Source organism: Myotis nattereri (assembly GCF_964212035.1).
Source record: "Myotis nattereri genome assembly, chromosome: 12".
Lineage (NCBI taxonomy): Eukaryota > Metazoa > Chordata > Mammalia > Chiroptera > Vespertilionidae > Myotis > Myotis nattereri.
This window is the reverse complement of record NC_138087.1, coordinates 31,391,141-31,414,242: the sequence shown is the minus strand read 5'-3', so window position 1 is coordinate 31,414,242 and position 23,102 is coordinate 31,391,141. Positions and strand designations below refer to the sequence as shown.

Here is a 23,102-nt window from a genome sequence, read left to right as displayed (position 1 = left end):
AATTGGTGTGGGATGGAGTAATTCTGATTATAATATTATATTCACATTAAAATGTATTTAAAATCATTATTGTTCTTTTTTATTCAGCATGAACAAAATAATACTTGATTTCACAGGGAATTAGCAAGAAGAACCTCTCTCCCTCATGTAAAGGGAGTGATCATGAAAAAGAAAGAGAGAAAGAAATGGTTCTAGTGGTCCTAAATTTGAAAGCTTTGAAATCAATGCTTGCACAAGAGCGGTAAATGGAAGTTTATAAATGGGAAAACAATTGTGAATATATGAAAAGCATACATCACAATGTCAAATATGGGAGTTATAATTTTGTAAAAGTATTGATACAAGAAAGGAGAGAAAGATTTCAAGTGAATGTGCCAAGGAGGAGAAAGTTACTTTTCTGTAAGTGGTACTAAGATCAGGATTATTAAACACACACACACATATGTATGTGTTTATATATTTATGAAATCCTTAATAGAATCTGTGATGTAATTCTCTTGTCATAGATCCTATAAGGAATGTTCATAGACTAAATTTCTACAAAATACCAAGGTGTATTAATTCTTCATGGCTGTCTTACTGATCTGTAGCAAAAATAAGGTTAGAAGTAGAAATGCCATGTATTTGTCACTTAAAAATATTACAGGTTATGTGACTGGACAAGTGCTAAGGATACTTTGGAGGGGGTAAGGGATAGAACCAAGCTGCGTGCTTTAGGGTGATCTGTTGAGTAGTTACTAATGTTGTCACTAACTCAGGTAACTCACCTGTATGATATAATTAAATCCCGTGTACTAGCAACTTGAAGAAAGAAATGCATGTAGTGGACTTAACTAAATAGTTGGGTGTTAATATGGAGGATAAAACCATGCTCTAAGCCCCTTCGGACTAGATTAAGCAACCTTATTACAAACTCCTGTGCTTCCCATATTTTGCAAATACTTGCACTCTCCTATAATTGTTTATTTAACTGGCTATCTGTCTCAGTGGTTCTCAACCTTCCTAATGCCACGACCCTTTATACAGTTCCTCATGTTGTGGTGACCCCCAACCATAAAATTATTTTCGTTGCTACTTCATAACTGTAATTTTGCTACTGTTATGAATCATAATGTAAATATTTGATATGCAGGATGTATTTTCATTGTTCGCGACCCACAGGTTGAGAACCACTGATAGACTAGCAAAGGGTTTGGCACATAGACAGCTACTCGGTTCTTTCAATCAGTGTCATTCTTTTTAAAAATATATATTTTTAGTGATTTCAGAGGGGAGGGAAGGTATCATTTATTATTTTCATCTTTGCATCCCCATCATCTAAGGTAGTGACTAGCTAATTCAATCAGCAGATGAATGAAAAAAGGACTTTGTGTATACCTACAATTACTTATTTAAGATATACCAATTATCACACCGATGTCTTTATTTTACTTAATTTTAATCAAGATAAAATTATTTATACAAACTTGTATTGGTGCAAGTATAACATTAGAAATTACATATTTCTAATGTGTGCATTTATCTACCTCAAGGGTTTTCAGAAACACAATGCTTGTGATTAAGAACAAAATATTATACACACACAGTCCTCTCTTGGCGTTACTATGCTTTTAAATTGCAGCAGCATTAAGATCTCAGGTAAATTGCAGGCAGTTGTTTCCAAAAAAAGAGTACATATTTCATAATTTCATTCAATAACTATAGATGATTTCTGATCTTTTAAAAGATGATTTAAAAAATAAAATTCTGCATAAGAAAACCTGGTATCAGATTCAGAAGTTGTTTTTGTTTTGTTTTTAAGATTTTAACCATTTCATGTGCTCAAGATATTTTAAAAATGAGATTTTTATAAAATATTATCTTTATGTCTACACCCTATACCACAAGCATAAGTAACCCCTAAAATATGTGATAATAAACTATGTAATATCACATAGGCATATCTGTAAAAAGTACAAAAGATAGTCTTAATAATTCTTATAAACTTAGGACTCAAAACTGCCTGTTTCTTTTTTAAAAAAGATATTTTTATTGACTTCAGTGAGGAAGGGAGCGGGAAAGAGAGATAGAAACATCAATGATAAGAGAGAATCATTAATTGGCTGCCCCCTGCATGCCCCTTGAGCCTGCAACTGAGCCCACAACCTGGGCATGTGCCCTGACTGGGAATTGAACCTCCTGGTTCATAGGTCAACACTCAACCACAGAGCCATGCTGGCTGGGCCTCACTGCCTGTTTTAAGGAACACTACCCATCTTATGTGCTCTTGTTTTGTTACTATCCATCTCATATGTTGCCCTTGACCCAGGCAACTCTCCCATGTTCAACACAGTCCATCCTAGATACCCGTCTTCATTCCATTGAGTATTTAAGAAATAGGTCAGATACTAGCAAAACTCACATTTAAAAATACAGAACCAAATACCATGGGTACAGTTTAGTTCCCAAATTCTGGAGATCTCCAAAAAAAGACACCACTTTTAAGATAACATTTTAAATTAAATTCTGGGTGGTCTTTTATAGTTGAGTCTCTAAGCCCCTCCCTTTGAACAGCAGGTGCGTTATGGTGTATATAGCCTAACTACTTTAAAAATATTTTTATTGATTTCAGAGAGGAAGGAAGAGGGATAGCGAGATAGAAACATAAATGATGAGAGAGAATCATTGATTGACTGCCTTCTGCATGCCCCCCACTGGGGATCACAACCCGGGCATGTGCCATTATCTGTAATCAAACCTGGGACCCTTAAGTCTGTAGGCTGACACTCTATTCACTGAGCCAAACCAGCTAGGGCTAACATAACTACTTTATGATTTACTTTATACTACTTGTTTTATTTTTGTGTCATTATGAACTCCAATAAGACTTTTTTTTTTTTTCATGGCTTTTTTGAGCAACTCAAATATTCCAAACTGATAGACTTTTTGATACATACAATGATGATGATAGCAAAAAATCATGTTTAGTCCTGTCAATGTCGACTTAGAAATGATAAAAGTAAACAAACTAATTAGCATGTAAGTACATGAGCTCCCTACTTATAGTCCCCCATGTGAAAAACACCTTTAGGCTTTAGTTGATACATAAGCACAACTACACAAAGCACAATTAATTTAAAAACCAACAGTGGTTAGACCAAGAGATAATAGTAGCTTTTCCACATATTTATGGCAGTCTCCAGATACCATGTGTCACACTGGGTTTAATTCTAGGCGTCAACCTGTAACGTTTTACTGATGTGCTAGGAGGAGGCATCAGAAGATGCAACATCTGAAACTCATGTCATAAAAGGAATGGTTGAAGGAGGCATGGATATTTTACATAGATGACAAAAGATTAAGGAAGAAATAAAGGCAGTTAGATTTTCTATTGATGTAAGACATTTCATGCAATTATAACTACCCAATAATAAAAGTGAGGTTCATGTTTAATTTTAATCGGAGACTGCCTGACTGTCATGATGAAGCTTCCAACAGAGGAGATTGAACTATGTGACCTTCCCTAGATTTTATGTCTTAATTTTCCTTTTATTTTTTTCTGTTCTCTCTCTCTCCCTTCTTCCCTCTCTTCCTTCCTTCCTTCCTTCCTTCCTTCCTTCCTTCCTTCCTTCCTTCCTTCCTTCCTTCCTCTTTCCTTCTTTTCTTTTTTCCATTGAAGGACAATATGTTTTAAATGCAGAGTAAAAAATACTACCAAATATCTATTTGATCTCAGCAGGTCGTTTATTTTTTCTGGGTCTAAATTTGTCATGTACAATACATGGCCTGGAGTCTCGAGGGTATATATTAATTCTAATGTTCTCTGACCATACAAATGTGGACATATTGAGTCAACCTCTAATTCTACTTATGGTGAAGAACTTTTGAAACTGGAAAGCATTTAGTCAACCCCCCTAGAAGTCATTCGAGTACACCTATTATCTTTCCTACACTATCGTCCTAGTAAATCATTTAAATACGTCTTTTAAATGTTATTATATAATATGAGAGTCTTGGTTGCCACTCCTAAATGAAAAAAAAAAAATGCACCCCTCCCAAGCAGAAATGTTCAGAGAATGTCCTGCTGAGTTCTCTTCTTCTTACCACAGAGTCTGCATGAACAATTAGCCTTCCTTTAATTAGATTAACTTGTTACCTGAAATTGTCACATTAATGCTGTAATAAAAAATCGCTAGTAGAGATCTGGATATGTCCCTTCTATGTGCATTGTTAATTATGAAAAATAAATGAAATCAGGCTCACTTCATAGGTGCCTTAGTGAGCAACTCTGGTTAATTTATCCAAAATAGTGCTAGTCAAAACTTTATAAACACTTCTTAAAATTAGGTAAAGAAAACTTAGTTGTTTTTTTTTCTTTACCAAAACTACCATGTCTGACTTTCTTAATTGATGAGATTCCAAACATTAATTAAAATTCCAGAAGTTTACACTTAATGTGAACTATTTATAGGCATTAGCATTGGTCCATATTAAAACATGATACTGCAGAGCATATACTCAAATGTCATCATACACAAGAAACTAAACTGCACTTGCCAAAATAAGCCAAGCAGTTGGCCAGGAAACCTACAATAATATTATGTTCACCCCACATGTTTTTGCATTTCTAAATTCAGATATTTTAGCAGTTTCTGGCTAGGATTAGCTTGATCCAATCATGAAATGTGACAATGACAATATATGAAAGAGACAGCTTATTTAACCAAATTAACTGAGCTTGGTCAATAGTCCCAAGGCAAAAGATTTGAGTCTTTAATTATAGATTAGTATATTCATCACTGACAGCATCTTAGATATCCCATAATGTTCTCATTCATTCATTTATTAATTGTACACGATGTCTAGGCATTTTTTTAGATATTGTGAGAAATACAAAGATGTAAGAAGACAGACACTCCTTTCAAAAAGTTTACAATCGAGACCAGGGGTGGGCAACCTTTTTGTGAGTGTGTTCCAAAAGCAGCAAAATCTCTGACTCAAAATTCTTCTGCGTGCCAACCCTAATTTTTTGAGAACATGTTACGCCTACTTGATATTTCTTAAGGTGTACATATGTGGAGAAACTTGAAGAAATAATAAAATCCATTCAAGCAACAAAAACACAGTATATGATGATGAAAAATACATTTTTAATGTATACATGTTATGTAAAATTATTTATTTACCTAAGATGCACCTACACTGAATTTATCTGAAAAATAAAAAAGTTGATATTAAGAAAAAAATTGTAAATGGAAGATTCTAAGAGAGGGTTTCGTGTGCCAGCAAAAGTTACTGGTGTGCCATGTTTGGCACGTGTGCCAGGGGTTGCCCACCCCTGATCTAGACACTTAAGGAGGAACTGCCAGGGGCATGGAAGCCTTATGCATGCGCCCTCTAGTGAGATGCCTTGGGTTCTCTGAACTGAAAGTAATCAGGGGTCATTGCAGAACAGTGGCAACTGTTATATTTGACATTTCACTTGTGTTCAAACCCTGATACTACTACGAGTCGAGTAAATTTGACGAGATATTTGGTTTTTCTAGCTCTCAGAGATCATTAGAGTACAGTGGGGCCTTGACTTACGAGTTTAATTCATTCCGTGACAGAGCTCGTCACTCATATTACTCGTATGTCAAATCAAAAAGTGAACAAGTGAGACACATGATGCTGGGCTGATGTTGTGGCGTTCACTGTGACGTTCCCTGCACCAACTAGCGGTGGGGCATCTGAAGCTGGCTCGTAACCTGAATTTTAGCTCGCAGCTCAAAGCAAAAAATCGGCTGAGAGACGGCTCGTATCTTGAAAAACTCGTTAGTCGAGACACTCGTAAGTCAAGGCCCCACTGTATAGGCCTCAGAGGTTTACTGTGAAGAGTCAATGACATGTGTGCCATGTGCATTGCACATAATATACATATCAAAAGTAAAGGTTAAGTATATTGAAGGGATAAAAGGTACACTACATAAGAACGCTATCTTTTCTTTTGCAAGATAAAAAAGTTCAATGTTTTGTCATATGTTAGAGCTAGATGACTGCATTCATGACTGATGATACAATATTCATGAATGGGAAAAGAGAGCTTCTAATGCAGTGTCTTAAAGCAACACTGCTAAGAGTGCTGATAATCTCAATGGAGGACAAGATGCTTTGGGGAAGCCTGGCCACGGTGACTCAGTGGTTGAGCGTTGACCTATGAACCAAGAGGTTTGATTTCTAGTCAGGGCACATGCTCAGGTTGTTAGCTCAATCCCTGATCATGCAGGAGACAGCCAATCAATGATTCTCTCTCACCACTGATATTTCTATTTCTCTCTCCCTCTCCCTTCCTCTCTGAAATCAATAAAAATATATTTTAAAAAGACATTTGGGGGAATACTGATCAAACAGAATGCACTAAATAAAGTGTGTTAGTAAAAAAATAAAGTGTACTAGGCTTTCCCCAATTGTTTGACAATATGTCTTATGATGTTTTTATAGACAACACGTAGAAGACAGGATTAGAAAGAACTAGGTAGATTTGTTAAGTGGCAGAAGAACCCCTAAAAAGACACTTGAATATGTAAATATTAATTTGAAAAATACTAGTACTTTTGGACCTGGTTCAGAGCATTGCATGTGGTAGGGTGGAAATCAGATGAGATTCAAAAGTCAGAAAGTTGAATTTGGGATTCTTGTTCTAACTCTCATTAGCTGTGACCTTTGCCTCCTTGACTATCAGGTTCTTCCTCTGTAATGGGAGGACATGAGGAATGCATGTAGAGTCCTTCACTTTGTGCTTGGCACATCCTAAGGCAGCGGTTCTCAACCTGTGGGTCGCGACCATCGGAAAATACATATATAATTACATATTGTTTTTGTGATTAATCACTATGCTTTAATTATGTTCAATTTGTAACAATGAAAATACATCCTGCATATCAGATATTTACATTATGATTCATAACAGTAGCAAAATTACAGTTATGAAGTAGTAACGAAAATAATTTTATGGTTGGGTCACAACATGAGGAACTGTATTAAAGGGTTGCGGCATTAGGAAGGTTGAGAACCACTGTAAGGGCTCAATAAATAATATCAATAATAATAGCTGCTAGTTTTACTTTCATTTTTGTGATGAGATGAATATGGTTACATATTCTGTTTCTATTTTTATTCATCTTGGAAATACAAGTAGACAAAAAAAGCATTTGATTTGTATTTTACAAAAGGGTAGTTAGTTATGTTCTTTCTTAGTTATGTTCTTTCTGATCATGAGATACTGTGTTCTGTGATTGAAGTACCTATCCTGTGTCTAGAGTGTGAACTTCTAAAATATATGAACTATTTGTACACTTAAACATGCTTCTATGTGGGCATTTAAGTTCCTGATACTCCAAGTTTCAATGAAAGTAATAATGATAACACCTATATATCCCCTACTATGTGTCAGGGACTGTTCTAAAGCACATTCATATGTCAATGAATTTAGTCTTCACAATAGACATAGGAAGTAGGCAGTATGATGTTCTCCATTTTAAAGAGGAGAAATATCAGATAAAAATATTTGAATAATTTGCCTAACAGCTAGTAAGTAGCATAGAATTCAGACAAGTCTAGGTTTAGAATCTATGTGATTTGCCCCTTACAATAGATATAATGTATTTTGAAGAAGCAATGCTTAGAGGTATATTTGAAATATTTCTATAGGCACTAGCTCAGAGAGCACTAGAACCTAAAAAGAAAATAGAAGCATTATTTGTATTATTAGTACTATGGAAAAAGTACTTTGGATTCCAAAGAAATAAAAACTGCTTTTTAAATTAACTCTGGAATATAATGTGCTCAGAAAATGGGAACTGATTCTACACAAATTGCTGAGCCATAAAGCAGAATGATTAAAATCTTCAGGGAGTATGAGCAAAGACACCCAGGAGTTTAGAAGAAGACATCATTTTGACTGGGGGTATCCAAGAAAGCTTTGTGATGCTGAGCTGAATGACAACATATAAAAAAGCAACAACGAGAAGCCAAAGGGGAACCTGCCTGAATGCCTAATATAACGTTACTGAAATCCTGTATCTCTCATGTTTAATTCTTATCTAATTTGACTTCAAAAGCATCCTGGTTTCTGAAGGATTTTGTGTACCATTTCTATACACAGATATGTATTTATTTTTCCTTAGAGTTATAAGAAGCATCAACCCAAAATTGAAGTTCACAGGGAATATGGAAGATGGTATTTTTTTCCTTTAAGCTGAAGATGCAACATTTTTAGCAGATAAGAGTATTCTAGTATGCTAGGAACTTTTTAAAACTTTATTTACAAATTGTGTATTTAGAACCATCAATAAAAAGTGATTTGAATTTGTTTTATAGTTCTTCATAGGTTTTTACCAGATAATAGTTTAAAATAGTTAGGAAGTAGATCAAATATCTTAGAGAGAAAGCATCGGAATTATTTATGTCAAAGAATCATCATTTTAAAATTAGAAGCACACTATTAAGCTGCAACAAGCAAGAAAAATACACTTGGTAAGTAATTGCATCAAAAAGTGCTATTATGATAAGATAAAATGTTTATAAGAAGGTTATGTAAGGTAAACAAAGCTGTCTTAATAGCAAAATATTTCTTGCAAAGTAGTGAGAACTGAATGCATAACATAACTATTACTGTTTAACAGAGATTAAATGTTTTAAAATTTGTTAATCTGTTTGAAAATCTGCTTTTTCACTTTATTCCCCCATTAACAATAAATAGCTTCATAGCTTCCAGAAGAACCAAAATAGCCTCTGTAGGCAAGACCATCACTGAGGGCCAACAGTTTCATAGCAGCAGCAGATAAATTCAATCAATGTTTAAATCTACAGACATCTGCTACTCCAGTTCAAACTTTAACTCATTGTTAGATTTCCCACACATTCATGAATCAGAACTGAAAAATAAATCCCTCATTGACATATCATTTCCTACTTATTCCACTTGTTTGAGTATGTGGCAACTCTATTTATAAAAGAAAAACTAATCATCCACAGTTAAGAAGAATTCATTCTTAGCATATTTTATGAGGAATACCAGGTGAAAAGAATATATTGTTTGGATATTCTGTCCATCCATCCAACAGTATTTGTTGAGTGCTAACTACATACATATCAAGGCACTACACTGAGTGTTAGGATCCAAAGAAAGAAGGGGTTGAGATGTGTTGTAGACTTACCTTGTGCTAGCACTGGTGCTTCCAGACAGTCCCTGGCCTCAGGAAGTTCAAAGCCTAATTAGAAAGAAATAAAAAAATTGTTTTTAAAAGTATTTCAAACCCTAAGTGGTCTTCAAGATGTTATATTTCTGCCATTCCTCTTTTTAGGAGGGATTGAGACAGAGAGGGGAAAAAGCAAAAAGGTTAATGAGAAACTGCTATAAATTTTATGTGATAAATGTTTAATTGAAAGAGTAAAATGTCAAATCAACATGGACATTTCTTTTCTTCACATGCTACAAAGCTGTAGATTTTGACTGTTCATTAAAATTTTGAATTCAGGCTTTCTTATTTAACATGAAGTGGCTAAACTGCCTTTTTACTACATCTATTTCATCAAGTCTACTGAATGTCTTAGTTTGTTGCTTCCTGAAATTACCCAATACATTTCAAATTTCTCACTTTTGGGTCTTTATGGAACTGGATGTTAAGGAAATCACTTAAACACTGGCAGCCAAGCTAAAGCAAATCCTTGTCTGTCCTACTCCTCCTGGGACTAGCTAGCACAGAAGAATTGTAAATCTTATAAGAACTAAATTTATATAAAAAAACCCACTCATTAATTTTTAAAAAATCTACACCTCTGAAACATATAAAAAGGCGCTATGCCTGAATTCCTCCATAGAATCATTTTATAAGGATTAAAGCTTACACTAATGATTGTTGTTTTCAGAATTACTTTCTTCTGTCTAGACCACTTTTTTGTCAACTCTTTCCCACATGTTCAATGCATTTCTCTGTCAGTTTGCAGAGAAAGTATCGTCTCATGTAGAAAGCTTTCCTTATCCTTGTCCCCTCCATACTTCACTTAGATGTAGCTTTTAGATGCTGCAACATCTCTGTGTACTTCCTTATCACATTATCACATATTATCACATTACTTTGTATCACAGAAACTGGCCAGGTATTCCCCAAACTATTTCCTTTTACTTCCTGTTACTGAGCTGGACTATATTTTGTAGATATGTGTATGTATGTGATTGAATTCTTCCCAATGCGATACAGCTAGATACAAATCTTGGCACTAGCAGGCCTCGATTAAAACCATATCATACATGCTCCTTCATTTGATGTTCACTATCTATAGGAAGAATCCCTGAGGACCTGGAGGAGAAAAGATCTATAAGGGTAGCAAAAGCCTGGCCCTTCAGCTACAGCTCTTAGGATAACCGCCTTCCCCATCCCCACTAATATTCATACTAGAATGTTAATAACATGGCCATCCATCACCCTGTCCTGATTAGGGACGTCTATTGGCACTGGAGATGCATGTAAATGAGAATTAAAGTTCAGTTCTTTACGCCATTAAAAATGTTGGGTATTTGTTACAGCACTTAACCTACCTAAACTGTGATAGTTTGATCTCTTCCATTAGATTGCAAGCGATAGTATCCTCGCAACAACCCGTTTTCTCTCGTTCCAGGTTGTAGCTGAGCCCCTGGCACAGTATATGGCACATAATGACCATATCTCTATTTAATAATTTGAATTTTATAGAATGAAATGCATGCAGCATGAGGTTTTCATAGGAAGTACTCTTCTAAATTCTGTATTGCTTTGTGGCAAAATCCAAGGCTTCATCTAGCACAGGCTTCAAAATTCCTTTTGATAAAAACCTTAAAGGCAAGAAACTGAGTTTTCTTAGGAGTTCAAAGCAAGTGGAAACATCCCAGCATTTTCGCAAAAACTGTTTTGGTAGACTTCTATTTTCAGTTTTTGGTAAGATGGTGAGAACATTGCAAAACCTTAGTCAGAAGTAACAGACTTAAAAGTTCCTTGATGCAGTTGCTGTGATTTGAAATGTCCTCTGAACCTCCACTGGGGACTAATGCCAAGGAGAGAAAATGAAAGGTAATTTTCTTTCCTTTTCGAAACAATAACCAATCACCGAACTCAAGACCTTCTGCTCTTCTCACAGAACAATGAAATAGTTTCTGAAGCTTAGACAAAAGTAGAGACATCCAACAAGCAATATCAAATTTCAGTCAGCATGCCTCAATGTACTTATTGCAAACATGCCTTTTTCTCCTGTTACTCCTGCAGACATATCCACAGCATGAAACAGGGCGATCACCTGTTTGTTCCAGGTCATTCCAAAAGGTGTCTTCAGATATCTCACCTACGTGTCTCCTTACTATCATCCATGTGTTGGTTAAATTTAACCCTGTTGGGAAGAGTCTAACTTTCAAACACCTACTTCTTTTACCTTGAGCTCTATGTAAGAGAAAACTAGAGGAGGTGGTCATATCTTTTTGCTTCCTCTTTTTAAAAATTTCTTTATTGATTAAGGTATTACATATGTGTCCTTATCCTCCCATTACTCCCCCACCCCACCCCCCACTCATGCCCTCACCCCCTTGGTGTCTGTGTCCATTGGATATGCTTATATGCATGCATACAAGTCCTTTGGTTGATCTCTCTCCCTTACCCCCACCCTCCCCTACCTTCCCTCTGAGATTTGACGGTCTGATCAATGCTTGCTGCTTCTTAATCAAAGGAAGACTCTTTTGTTGGGCATGTAGATGCCTTTAACTAAAATAAAAATCCTCAAGCTTGGTTCCATGTCTCAGTTAGGTTATTGCTGAATGAAACCTTTAGGCTAGATTTTATGGTTGTAATAAATTTGTATTTCACTCACAATGTTAATATATCATTTTCCTTGGCAAAACACTTGTATCTTTAGTGTCACACAAATGCACGGTGGATCGTTGAAGCCATTTCATAAAATTTTCAAGACATTAAGATAAACTATTTTGCTTCTCAGTCTATCAAAAAGCTATCTTTCCTTTCTGAATACAAGCATCAACCTAATGACCTGTTGATCTAGGAGAGGAGACAACAGGAAGTATTTAATACCAACCAGAACTATTTTTTAAAAATTTTATCTAAATCATGTTTACTGCGTAGGTCAACTGAGCTTTCTGCTGTGGTCCAAATACAAATTATTAAAAAGTTTAGATTTTGGTTTCTTTCCTGAAGATTAAGAAAAATTAATAATACATTCCCATAAGCAGGAGGAAATGGAATTTTGGAAATTGATTTAGCCAGGTGAGCACACTCCAGCTCATGGAGCATGCCTGACGTGGGTGAGAGAATGAAACAAACAATAAGCGGGCTGTTGTAACAGTATGGGCTCTTTCATTTCCATGATTTATTCCAAAGTTTTGACTACTTGTTGTGGCTGAGAAAACTGTAAGAGCTAAAGTCAGTAACTTTCAAGAGCAGAACTGTCCATAGTGATGTATAATCTGGCTATGATACATAGTATAGTACAGACATACCTAGGAGATATTGCCAATTTGGTTCTAGATCATTGCAATAAAGTAAATGTCACAATAAAGTGAGTCAAATAAATGTTTTAGTTTCCCAGTGAAGAAAAGTTATTTTTACACTATCACATAGTCTATTAAGTGTGTAATAGCATTATGCCTATAAGAATGTACATACCTTAATTAAAAAATGCTTTATTGCTAAAAAAATATGCTAACCATCATCTGAGTCTTCAGCGAGTCATAATCTTTTTGCTGGCCCTGATGTTGATGGCTGCTGACTGATCAGGTTGGTGTCTGGTGAAGACTGGGGTGGCTGTGGCATTTCTTAAAATTAGACAACAGTGAAATTTGCCATGTCAATGGACTCTCCCTTTCGTGAATGATGTCTCTGTAGCATGCAGAGCTGTTTGATGGCATTTCACTCCCCGTAGAAGCTCTTTCAAAACCAAAGGCAATTCTCTCACTCCCTGCTGCTGCTTCATCAGTTCAGTTTATGTAATATTCAAAATATTTTCTTGTCATTTCAACACTCTTCACAGCATCTTCACCAGGAATAGATTCCATCTCAAGAAACCACTTTCTTTGTTTTTGTTTTTGTTTTTTTTGCCGGGCCCACATTTCACATTTTATTGCACTTTTTCCACAATCACTGAATCCTGCTGGGCTGTGCCCAGGGCTCCGGAGCCAGGACCTGGAAGGTGAAGCTGTGCAGCAAGACATTCCTGCGGAGGGGCTGCCCCAGGGACACCGAAAGGGTGACCTAGTGGCCATGGTTGGGAGACCCGTCGATGACTGAACCCCACACCCAGCGCCCACTTACGTGGCCCTCATGACTCCCATCCCCGTCTCCACAACGCCTCCGGGATGTTGCCCCCAAACAGGGAGAAACCACTTTCTTTGCTCATGCATAAGAAGCAAATCCTCATTCGTTAATATTTCATCATGAGATTGCAGAATTCAGTCACACCTTCAGGCTCCATTTTTCATTTCAGTTCTCTTGCTATTTCTATCACATCTGTAGCAACTTCCTTCATTGAAGTCCTCGTGAGGGTTGGGATCACCTTCTTCCAAACTCCTGTTAATGCTGGTATGTTGATCTCTTCCTGTGAATCATGAATGCTTTGAATGGCATCTAAAGTGGTGAATCTTTTCTGGAAGGTTTTCAATTCACTTTGCCCAGATCCATCAGAGGAATCTATTTATGACAGCTTTAGCTTTACAAAATGTATCTCTTAAATAAGACTTGAATGTGGAAATTACTCCTTGGTCCATGGGCTGCAGAATGAATGTTGTGTTAGCAGGTAAGAAAACAACATTCATCTCATTGTACATCACCATCAGAGCTCTTGGGTGGCCAGAGGTATTGTCAATGTGCAGTAATATTTTGAAATGAATCTCTTTTGTCTTCTTTTTTGAGCAGTAGTTCTCAACAGTGGGTAAATATACAGAAAACCATGTTGTAAACAGATGTGCTCTCATTCAGACTTTGTTTTTCCATAGAGCAAAGGAAGAGTAGATTTAGCATAATTATTTAAAAAAAACATTTTTATTGATTTCAGAGAGGAAGGGAGAAGGAGAGAGATAGAAACATCAATGATGAGAGAGACTCATTAATCAGTTGCCTCCTACACTCCTCACACTTGGGATCGAGCCTGCAACCCGGGCATGTGCCCTGACCAGGAATTGAACTGTGACCTCCTGGTTCATAGGTTGAAGCTCAACCACTGAGTCATGCCAGCCAGGCCAGAATAATTCTTAAAGAGCCTTAGGCTTTTCAGAATGGGAAATGAGCATTGCCTTCAACTTAAAGTCACCAGTCTCTAACAAGAGAGACAGCCTGCCCTTCAAAGATTTAAATTAAGGATTCCACTTCTCCTTTCTAGCTATGAAAGCCCTAGATGGTATCTTCTCTCAATATAAGGCCGTTTCATCTACATTGAAAATCTGTTGTTTAGTGTAGACACTTTCATTAAGTATCTTAGCTAAATCTTCTGAATAATATGCTGCAGCTTCTATACAACAGCTACTTAAAAAAGCTAGTCCTTAAAAAGTAGTCCTTGCACTTTTGTTATGGACACAGACCATAGTGTGGTGAGGGACTGGGGTGGGGGAATGAGGCGGGCTAGAAGGGCTCAATGGGGGAAAAAAGAGGGCATATGTAATACTTTCAACACTAAAGATTTAATTTAAAAAGAAAATCCTGATTATCAAAATAGCATGTCATTTTAAAACATGTTCTACATTAGTATAAGCAACTGTGACCATTCAAAGTAGGTTAATTACATATTAAATAATTATCATATTATTAATAATTACATGTTATTTCATTAGGAGGTTTTCAGTCCCCTTTATTTCAATGTTTTTTTGCATTGTTGTACTTTAGTCATTGTTCTTAAATTTTTATACATTCATGTTTATACTAAACTAGAGGCCCGATGCATGAAGATTCCTGCAAGAATAGGCCTTCCTTCCCCTAGCTGCCGGCACTGCCTTTGCTCCGACCAGAGCCGCCTTTCCACCTTTGCACGCTGCCCAGAGGCCTGGAGCAGCTGGGGCAGGGCAAAACGCCTGCATCATCACCATGGCGACAACACAAGCATCCCGACCCAGCCACAGCCATTTTTGTTGTGTCAATTTGCATATTCCCTCCTTATTGGCTGTGGGCACCACCATCTTTGTTGTGAAGTGATGGTCAATTTGCATATCCCATCTTTATTAGATAGGATAAGCATACTAGGTAAGTAATCACCAAGGAAAATATGAAGTTTGAAATACTTAAAAATACCTACCTTGCAAAATTGTCAAGTCCCTACTTCCTATGTAACCACATATGGAAGAGAGTAGGTTTTTATGCTTTGTTTTGGCAGACACACTAGACCCCTAAGTAACATATTATTAATATTTTTCTCTTTTCTATTTTTCTTTCTTTCTCCCCTCTCCCACCTCCCTCCTTCTGCTATTTTTCTAATGTCATACCTTACATAGTGTGTTTGTTTGTTTGTTTGTTTGTTTAAATAGATTGAGTGGTTTGGAGCTTTGTTAGCTACATAACATCATATCTTACTTTAAAACATGCTGCAACTGGTGCAGAAACTTAAGAAAAATATCATACAATGAGGAAGTTACTGGAGTACAAGATTTTCCTAATACAGATGGCAGGATATAAAAACTGGAAAATCATATAAAAACTGGGAAATCCATTGTGCCTCTCATCACTAAAATATTAGAAGTTTTTTTTTAGATTTATGTGTGTTTCCACATGGTCCCTTTAAAAAAAAAAATGAACAGGACCTCCAGGAAGCCCAGGTTCTTTTCATTTATATATTTTTAAATCAAAGTACAGTGATTTATCAAAAAGTTAATAAACAATGAATACAAAAGCAAATGTCAGGGATTCTTCCACACTGCACAAAATATAGAATATTTCTAGTACTTTGGAATTCCCATGCTCCCTCCCAATCCCATTTCTCTCCTTCACCAATAGTAAACAAACATTATCTTGATTTCTAACCCTATAGTTTTATAACTGCCTGTATGTTATATAAATACAGGGGTGGGAAAAGGTAAGTTAATAATAATAATAAATACAATGATTAATAAATAATAATACAAGAATAAACTCTGTTTCACATATACTCACAACTATAAACCTACTTTTGCCAAACCCTATATAATCATGTATTACATTATTTTGTGTCTGGCTTCTTACTTAATAATATACTTATTGGCCTTATTAATGCTGCAGTTTGTAAAATATTTTCTGAATATACCACACTTTATATATCCATTCTATTGCTGATGGACATTGGGTTATATCCAGTTTAGAACAATTATAATTAAGGCTGCAATAAACATCCTTGTAGATATTTTTTGGTACACATGTTGTATATAATGAGAAGTGAAATTGTTGGATCATCTGGTACACATATGTTTAACTTCAGTAGATAAAGCCAAACTGTTTCCCAAATTGGTTGTAACAATTATACTCCCCTGAAATATATAAGCATTCCTGTTCTATCACATCTTTGCCAATACTTGGTAGGAATATTTGTTTTGAAAGTCTAGGTTAGACCAGTGAAAGAGGAGATTGGGACTGAAGGTTTGATGTGGAAAAGGGAAGAATCCTGAGGCAGGACTCAGTTGACTGGTAGAAGAATGAAGGTGGTGCTGTGAGTGGTGATGACTTGAATATTACTACTGAAGATTATTCCTGAAAGTAGGAATATCCATGAAGATTGAGGAGTCTAATAAAGAGCATGGCATTCAGTAAAATTAGGAGGCTGAAAATCAACCTGGCAATAGTTTTAGTGCAAAAGAAATTTTGTGTGTGTGCTACAGTGGAGTGGTGGGGAGAGAGACTATTGGAGTCTTTTTATAAGCAAATCAACAAAACGAACATCTATATATATAAAAGCCTAAGTGACCATTACGACCCGTCGACCGAACAACTGGTCGACCGGTCGCTATGATGACACACTGACCACGAGGGGGCAGATGTTCAATTCAGTCAACCTCCTGTGGTCCTTCCTCCTGGCTGGCCCTGATAGGGACTGGGCGAGACAGTCCTATTGGCCTGATCACCAGCCAGGTCAAGGAACCCCACCTGTGCATGGATTCATGCACTGGGCCACTAGAATATAAATAGTGTCTCACATATGAAAATTATTACAAATATCTAGGTTGGTAGATTAAAGCTGAAACATGTCACAAGAGTAGATGTTTGCCCTGAAGAACTACTTCATTACAGTCTATTCTAAACTATGTCTTAATTCTTTTTTTATGATCAATTTGAACATGTTGTATATATCTCAGAAGAGATGGAAATATGATTCCACTATTTTCAAATAGGAAAATTTCCCATGGGTGTTTACTGAACTTTTTTAGTAAGTGAAAGCGTTATAAGGTAATTAGTTGATAATTATCCCATAGAAGGTGATTTTGAAAAAAATATCCTCTAGAGCCAGAAATAATTACAGCACTTTATAGTTGGAAGACATCTTAGACAACATCTAATTAAACCTTCTCATTTCACAGATGAGGAAGTCTTGGTGCCCAGTTGCCCAGTTACTTGATTAGGTAAGGCAGTAGTTAACCATAGATGCAGAAGAATCAGGTCTTTAACTGAGAAGATAATCATCATACATCCATCTTACTAAAAAAATTGAAAAATATATCTTGACTTTCTTACCTGGCCTATTTCTATACATGTATCAGAACTCATCAGAGTTCATCTACTCCAAGATGTCCTCTCTGGTCTTCTCTCTCTCTCTCTCTCTCTCTCTCTCTCTCTCTCTCTCTCTAATATATTTTTATTGATTTCAGAAAAGGAAGGGAGAGGGAAAGAGACATAGAAACATCAATGATGAGAGAGAATCATTGCTTGGCTGCCTCCTGCATGCCCCACACTGGGAATAGAGCCTGCAACCCTGTATGTGCCCTGACCGGGAATCACATCATGACCTCCTGGTTCATAGGTTGATGCTCAACAACTGAGTCACACCAGCTGGGCTGGTCTCCTCTCCAAGTCTGTGTTATATGCCTCTACAACAGCCGTGGGCAAACTACGGCCCGCGGGCCGGATCCGGCCCGTTTGAAATGAATAAAACTATTGAAAAAAAAAGACCGTACCCTTTTATGTAATGATGTTTACTTTGAATTTATATTAGTTCACACAAACACTCCATCCATGCTTTTGTTCCGGCCCTCCGGTCCAGTTTAAGAACCCATTGTGGCCCACGAGTCAAAAAGTTTGCCCACCCCTGCTCTAGAATGTCTTAAGCAACATTTTATAATAATTTCTACTTTTAAATTATCTATATACTTATCACTTTGCCCACCATATTGAGAAACCAGAACAGAAGGAGGAACTGCTTTGTTCTCTGCTCCTAGTCCTTAGAATTTTGAATAAGCCTCATATATAACAGTATTTGGTAAATATTTGTGGAATGAATTAAATACCAAAAGTTGGTTTATAATAATTTTGGTATGTACTTTAGTTGGATAAAGCTGAATTATATAACTTTACCCATATTGTTAGTGTTTTGGGCTGTTCATTGATATTTCTGTTCCTGTTCTTTTCAGGCACATGGTAGAAATGTACTTCCTTGTTCCTTTAAAATCAGTGTGGCCCTGCTGTTTGAGCCGCAGTAACACATGTCACTGTCGTGTAGAAGATTTTAACAGCCAGTGATCAATTCACTCTTCCCTCCATCCAGCCCCCTGATCTTGGAGACTTCTTGAGTGATGACAACGTAAGAAGAATCCTTAGCCAATTCATGATGGACATGCAGTATGACTGAGAAACAAAAGTATGTTGTTTTGCATCACCAAATTTTAGAGTTGTTATGGCAACAACATAACCTAGCATGTCCTGCCTTAATGCAATGGAATGAGACTTTGGGGACTAGATGGAGAAGGGACTTGAACCATTTGGGTACAAAGGGTGAACTGTGGTAGACAGCTTCTGAAGTGGATCTCAAAGATCCCTGTCACCCTGGAATTCATGTACTGTGTAATTCCCTCTCCTTGAATGCGGCTTAGACCTAGTGACTTGCTTCTAATATAAAGGATGCTGAAAAAGTGATGAGAGGTTGCTTATGAAATTAGATTTTTAAAAGCTTGTGGCGACCTAGCTGGTTTGGTTCAGTGCATAGAGCATTGGCCTGCGGACTGAAGGGTCCCGGGTTTGATTCTGGCCAAGGCCACATGCCGGGTGGGGGCTTGACACCCAGTAGCGGTCGTGCAGAAGGCAGCTGATCGATGGTTCTCTATTATCATTGATGTTTCTCTCTCTCTCTGCTTCTCCCTTCCTCTCTGAAATCAATAAAAACATATTATAAATAAATGAATGAATAAATAAATAAATAGCTTGTGGCTTCCTTTTTGCTCCTGTCTCACTCATTCTTTCTTAGAGCACTTGGTCTAGGGAAAGTGAACAGCCATGCAGTAAGGAGACTTATGGAAAGACCTATGTGGCAAGGGATTAATGTCTCTGGCTTATGTAAGAGAGTACCTGAGGCTTGTCAGTGAATGAGCTTGAAAGTGGATCTTCCGAGTCCTGCCAAAGCCATGTTGGTACATTTGGAAGTGCATCCTCTTCCATTTAGGCCTTGAAATAACCCCAGTCCTGGCTGACAACTTGATTTCAGTCTTGTGAGAGAGTCTGTGCAAGAGGCACATAGCTACACCACCTTGATTCATAACCCATAGGGGCTATGAGATAATAAAAATCAGTTGGTTCAGGCTGCTATGTTTTGTGATAATTTGTTACAGAGCAATAGATAATGAACATGTTTTGTATTTCCCTATATAAGTATAAGGTAGCGATAGGGCAAACACATTTCACATTGTGCTAGAAATGCCTGATGATAACCGTATCTGAAGTTGAAGGCAATAGATTAGTTTCTTCTTTATTGCAGCACTGCTACTAGTATATGGTTGTACCTTATGGATGGACATATGAACCCAAAGTCATATTAGAATCAAATTCATACTTTAGTTGTTTGAATCAATTTCTTACGTCAAAGATATATAGATGTGGGTAAGAGTTTCTAAATGTAAATAAGACTTAATTAAACATATAATAGTGGTCAGTATTTAGGGTCCTAGGAAGTTAGGTATTTTGTATCTCTGATTTTTATAGATAAGAAAAAACTTGATTTGTACAATAAGGAGAAACATGGGTTATACAAGACCATTTTTATGTTGCTCCAATATAAGCTGACTTCTACTTAAATAGCTAACCCAATTCTTGTACTGCTTCTGGAAAAAAACAACTTAACAAAATATGATCAAAGGAATGAAGGCACCGGGTAAGACAAGGACTTGCAGGCTATTTTGAATCATCTGAATCTAAAAATGAGGGCATGACACCTGTTCTTTTCAAATAGCTGTTCAATATCAGGAATCCAGGACAATGTCTGTCCAGTAAACCAGAGAGTTAATGTTAAATACTATGTAGTGAAGATGAGAAAAAAAAAGCTGCAAGAAAAAAATTAAAAAGTATTTGGAAGAAAGCAAGAGTGCAGTTCTCACGTGAAAAAATAAACCCATATGCTGAAAAAAGTGTAGAACAACCTTAGGGTAATACAGTAAAGCTTGAGACCCAAAAGGACACTGCTTAGATATTAGCCTAACAAGAAGCTTGAAAGACAGGTACACAAGTTATGAAAAGGTTTTACATAGGTGAGTGAATACAATTGCTCTCACATGTTTAAAGTCTACCCTGTTGGAATCTCACCAGGAAATCCCGATATTTTCTGTGGGAGCAACAATTCATAATTTCCCTTTATTCCTGTTTGTTACTGCAGAAGACTCAGTCTCAGGGGGCCTTAATTAAGAGGATGAGACAAGGAATCAAACAAATAGGGAGTCTGTTAAATGTCTGTCTGAAACCAGAGCTGCACCACTTAATGCAAAAGACTCTTCAAAACCAATAATGAAATAATCATCCTTTGGCAAGACTGATAAGAACATGAAGGCTAGATGTCGATTTGGGGAAACTAATTTACACTGGGGGAGGGAGGAAGGAAAAGAACGACTACAGAAAATCAACTGTTAATAAATATCGGAGACTGCAGAGAAGTCACAGATAAGCGACGTGAGTTCTTCCCGCTGAGACATGGCAATCATTTCTCTGAGAAGAGAAGCTGATAAGGCCCCTCCTCTCCAACAGGCAATCATTTCGCATTTTATATTATTTGAAAAGAGCTTGATTATTTTTTTTGAATGAAACTATATTGATGCACACTTACCTGTCAACAGAATGTTCTACTCCTCTCTTCCACCTGTCTATTTAAAGGCATGTGACCTGACTGTGAAATTCCATAGACAAACCTTTCATTAGATATAAATAAATGATCAAGAGTGACCAGCTCATTTTTAATATTTTTTTTGTGTTTGTGTGTGCATGCCAAATTATGCTAAATTAAAATCCACAGCTTGATAAATATGACTGATATTTACAGTAACGGATTAAGATAATGAGTATTGCTTTATTCAAGGTCAGATACAATCTTTAAAAATCATATCTGCAGGGAAAATCCACACCTGGAAATAATAATTACGTTATTTGAAGTCTCGTTTAAAAGGAGAACGACATAACATATAATTTCTTCTGTTTTTGGAAACTTGCATAGATATTTAAATATTGTTCTATCAAGTAGGGAAGATAAGAGGAATGTGGAAAGACAAACAAGCAGTGAGCAGCTCATCAATTGACGTATATGGGTTTGATTTCACCTATGGAAGTAAGGGGCTAGGCGCCAGAGCCATAGGGAGACAGTGGTTCTAAAAGCATTTGCACTGTGTTTCCCAATAGCATGGATATATTGCATATTATTAAAGGGGGTGGGGAAACAAAAGCTTCAGTGGGCATCTAAAGACTTGGGTCATAGTTTGGAGTATGGTCCATTGGACTGGAAGGTGGGAGGACAAGAGTCAAGCCCATGTTTGGCCATTTGCTAGTTATATAGTCTTGGGTGAGGACTTAATATACCTGAACTTCCATGTTCTCATATGCAAACTAAAATAATAATCCACCTTTAAGAACATATATGTGAAAATTGTTGTAAAACTCACATGCAATTGAAAAGCTGAATAAATGCTATTACTTTATTACATTTTAAGATTTCTTCCTACTTTATGGGACACAGTAAGATTATCCTATATAATAAAGAGGGAATATGCAAATTAACCCTCATGCCCTCACAAGATGGCTGCCTACCACCAGGTTGGCAGGGGGGGTTAGTGAGGGATGACCAAATGACTGAACAGTAGGCTATGTGGGGTGACCAGGCTGGCAGGTGTGGGGTGAGGGGTGACCAGGCCAGCGGGGGGGGGGGCAGTTAGGGGCAACCAGGCGGCGGGGGGTGGGGGGGCCATTAGGGGCAACCAGGCAGACAGGTAGGCAGGTGAGCAATTAGGAGCCAGGGGTCCAGGATTGTGAGATGGATGTCCGACTGCCAGGGATCGGGCCTAAACTGGCAGTCGAACATCCCCCAAGGGGGTCCCGGATTGGAGAGGGTGCAGGTTGGGCTGAGGTGCCCCCACCCCACCTCATGCACAAATTTTGTGCACTGGGCCTCTAGTATTAAATAGTCATAACCCTGATCAAGTGTGGACTTTTGATTCCATCCATCAATTCATCCACCACCCATTTTACTTATCCTTCCATATTTTTTAAGCATCACTGTAAGCAAGTTATTGATCTGGTTGGTCTGGAAAAACCAGAAACGAAGAATGCAGTATCTCTGCCCTCATGTACCTTATAGTTTGACAGAGAAGCTTCTCTCTTCATATACCAATGTTGTGTGCATACCCACTTTCTTTTATGATGTAGTAATTAAGCACATTGGCTCTTAAGTCAGACAGGCCTAGGATTAAAATCCCAACATTTTACAGGTTGAGCCACCGTAAGCAAGTGACTTTTATTTCTTTAAGCCTTATTTTCCTCATCAGTAACATGTATACTAAGATAGTATTTTCCTCATAGAATTCTTATAAATATTCAATCATGCCCAAAAAGTATTTAGCCTAGTGTCTGGCATGCAATATGTGTTAAATAAATAAATATTCGCTGTTTTTCTTTGCACTTTCTCTTCCCCTGATTTTACTG

The 23,102-nt window shown here is 37.0% G+C and overlaps 1 protein-coding gene across 1 annotated transcript in view; it reads right to left on the bottom strand.

The window, feature by feature from the left end:
* The window catches only part of PTPRD (protein tyrosine phosphatase receptor type D), a 2,145,631-nt gene that overhangs the window by 815,376 nt on the left and 1,307,153 nt on the right, over positions 1-23,102 (bottom strand). The window contains exon 9 of the mRNA XM_081103407.1: positions 9,177-9,230. The gene's annotated coding sequence lies outside the window, so the exon portion shown is untranslated. The remainder of the gene's footprint in view (positions 1-9,176; positions 9,231-23,102) is intronic.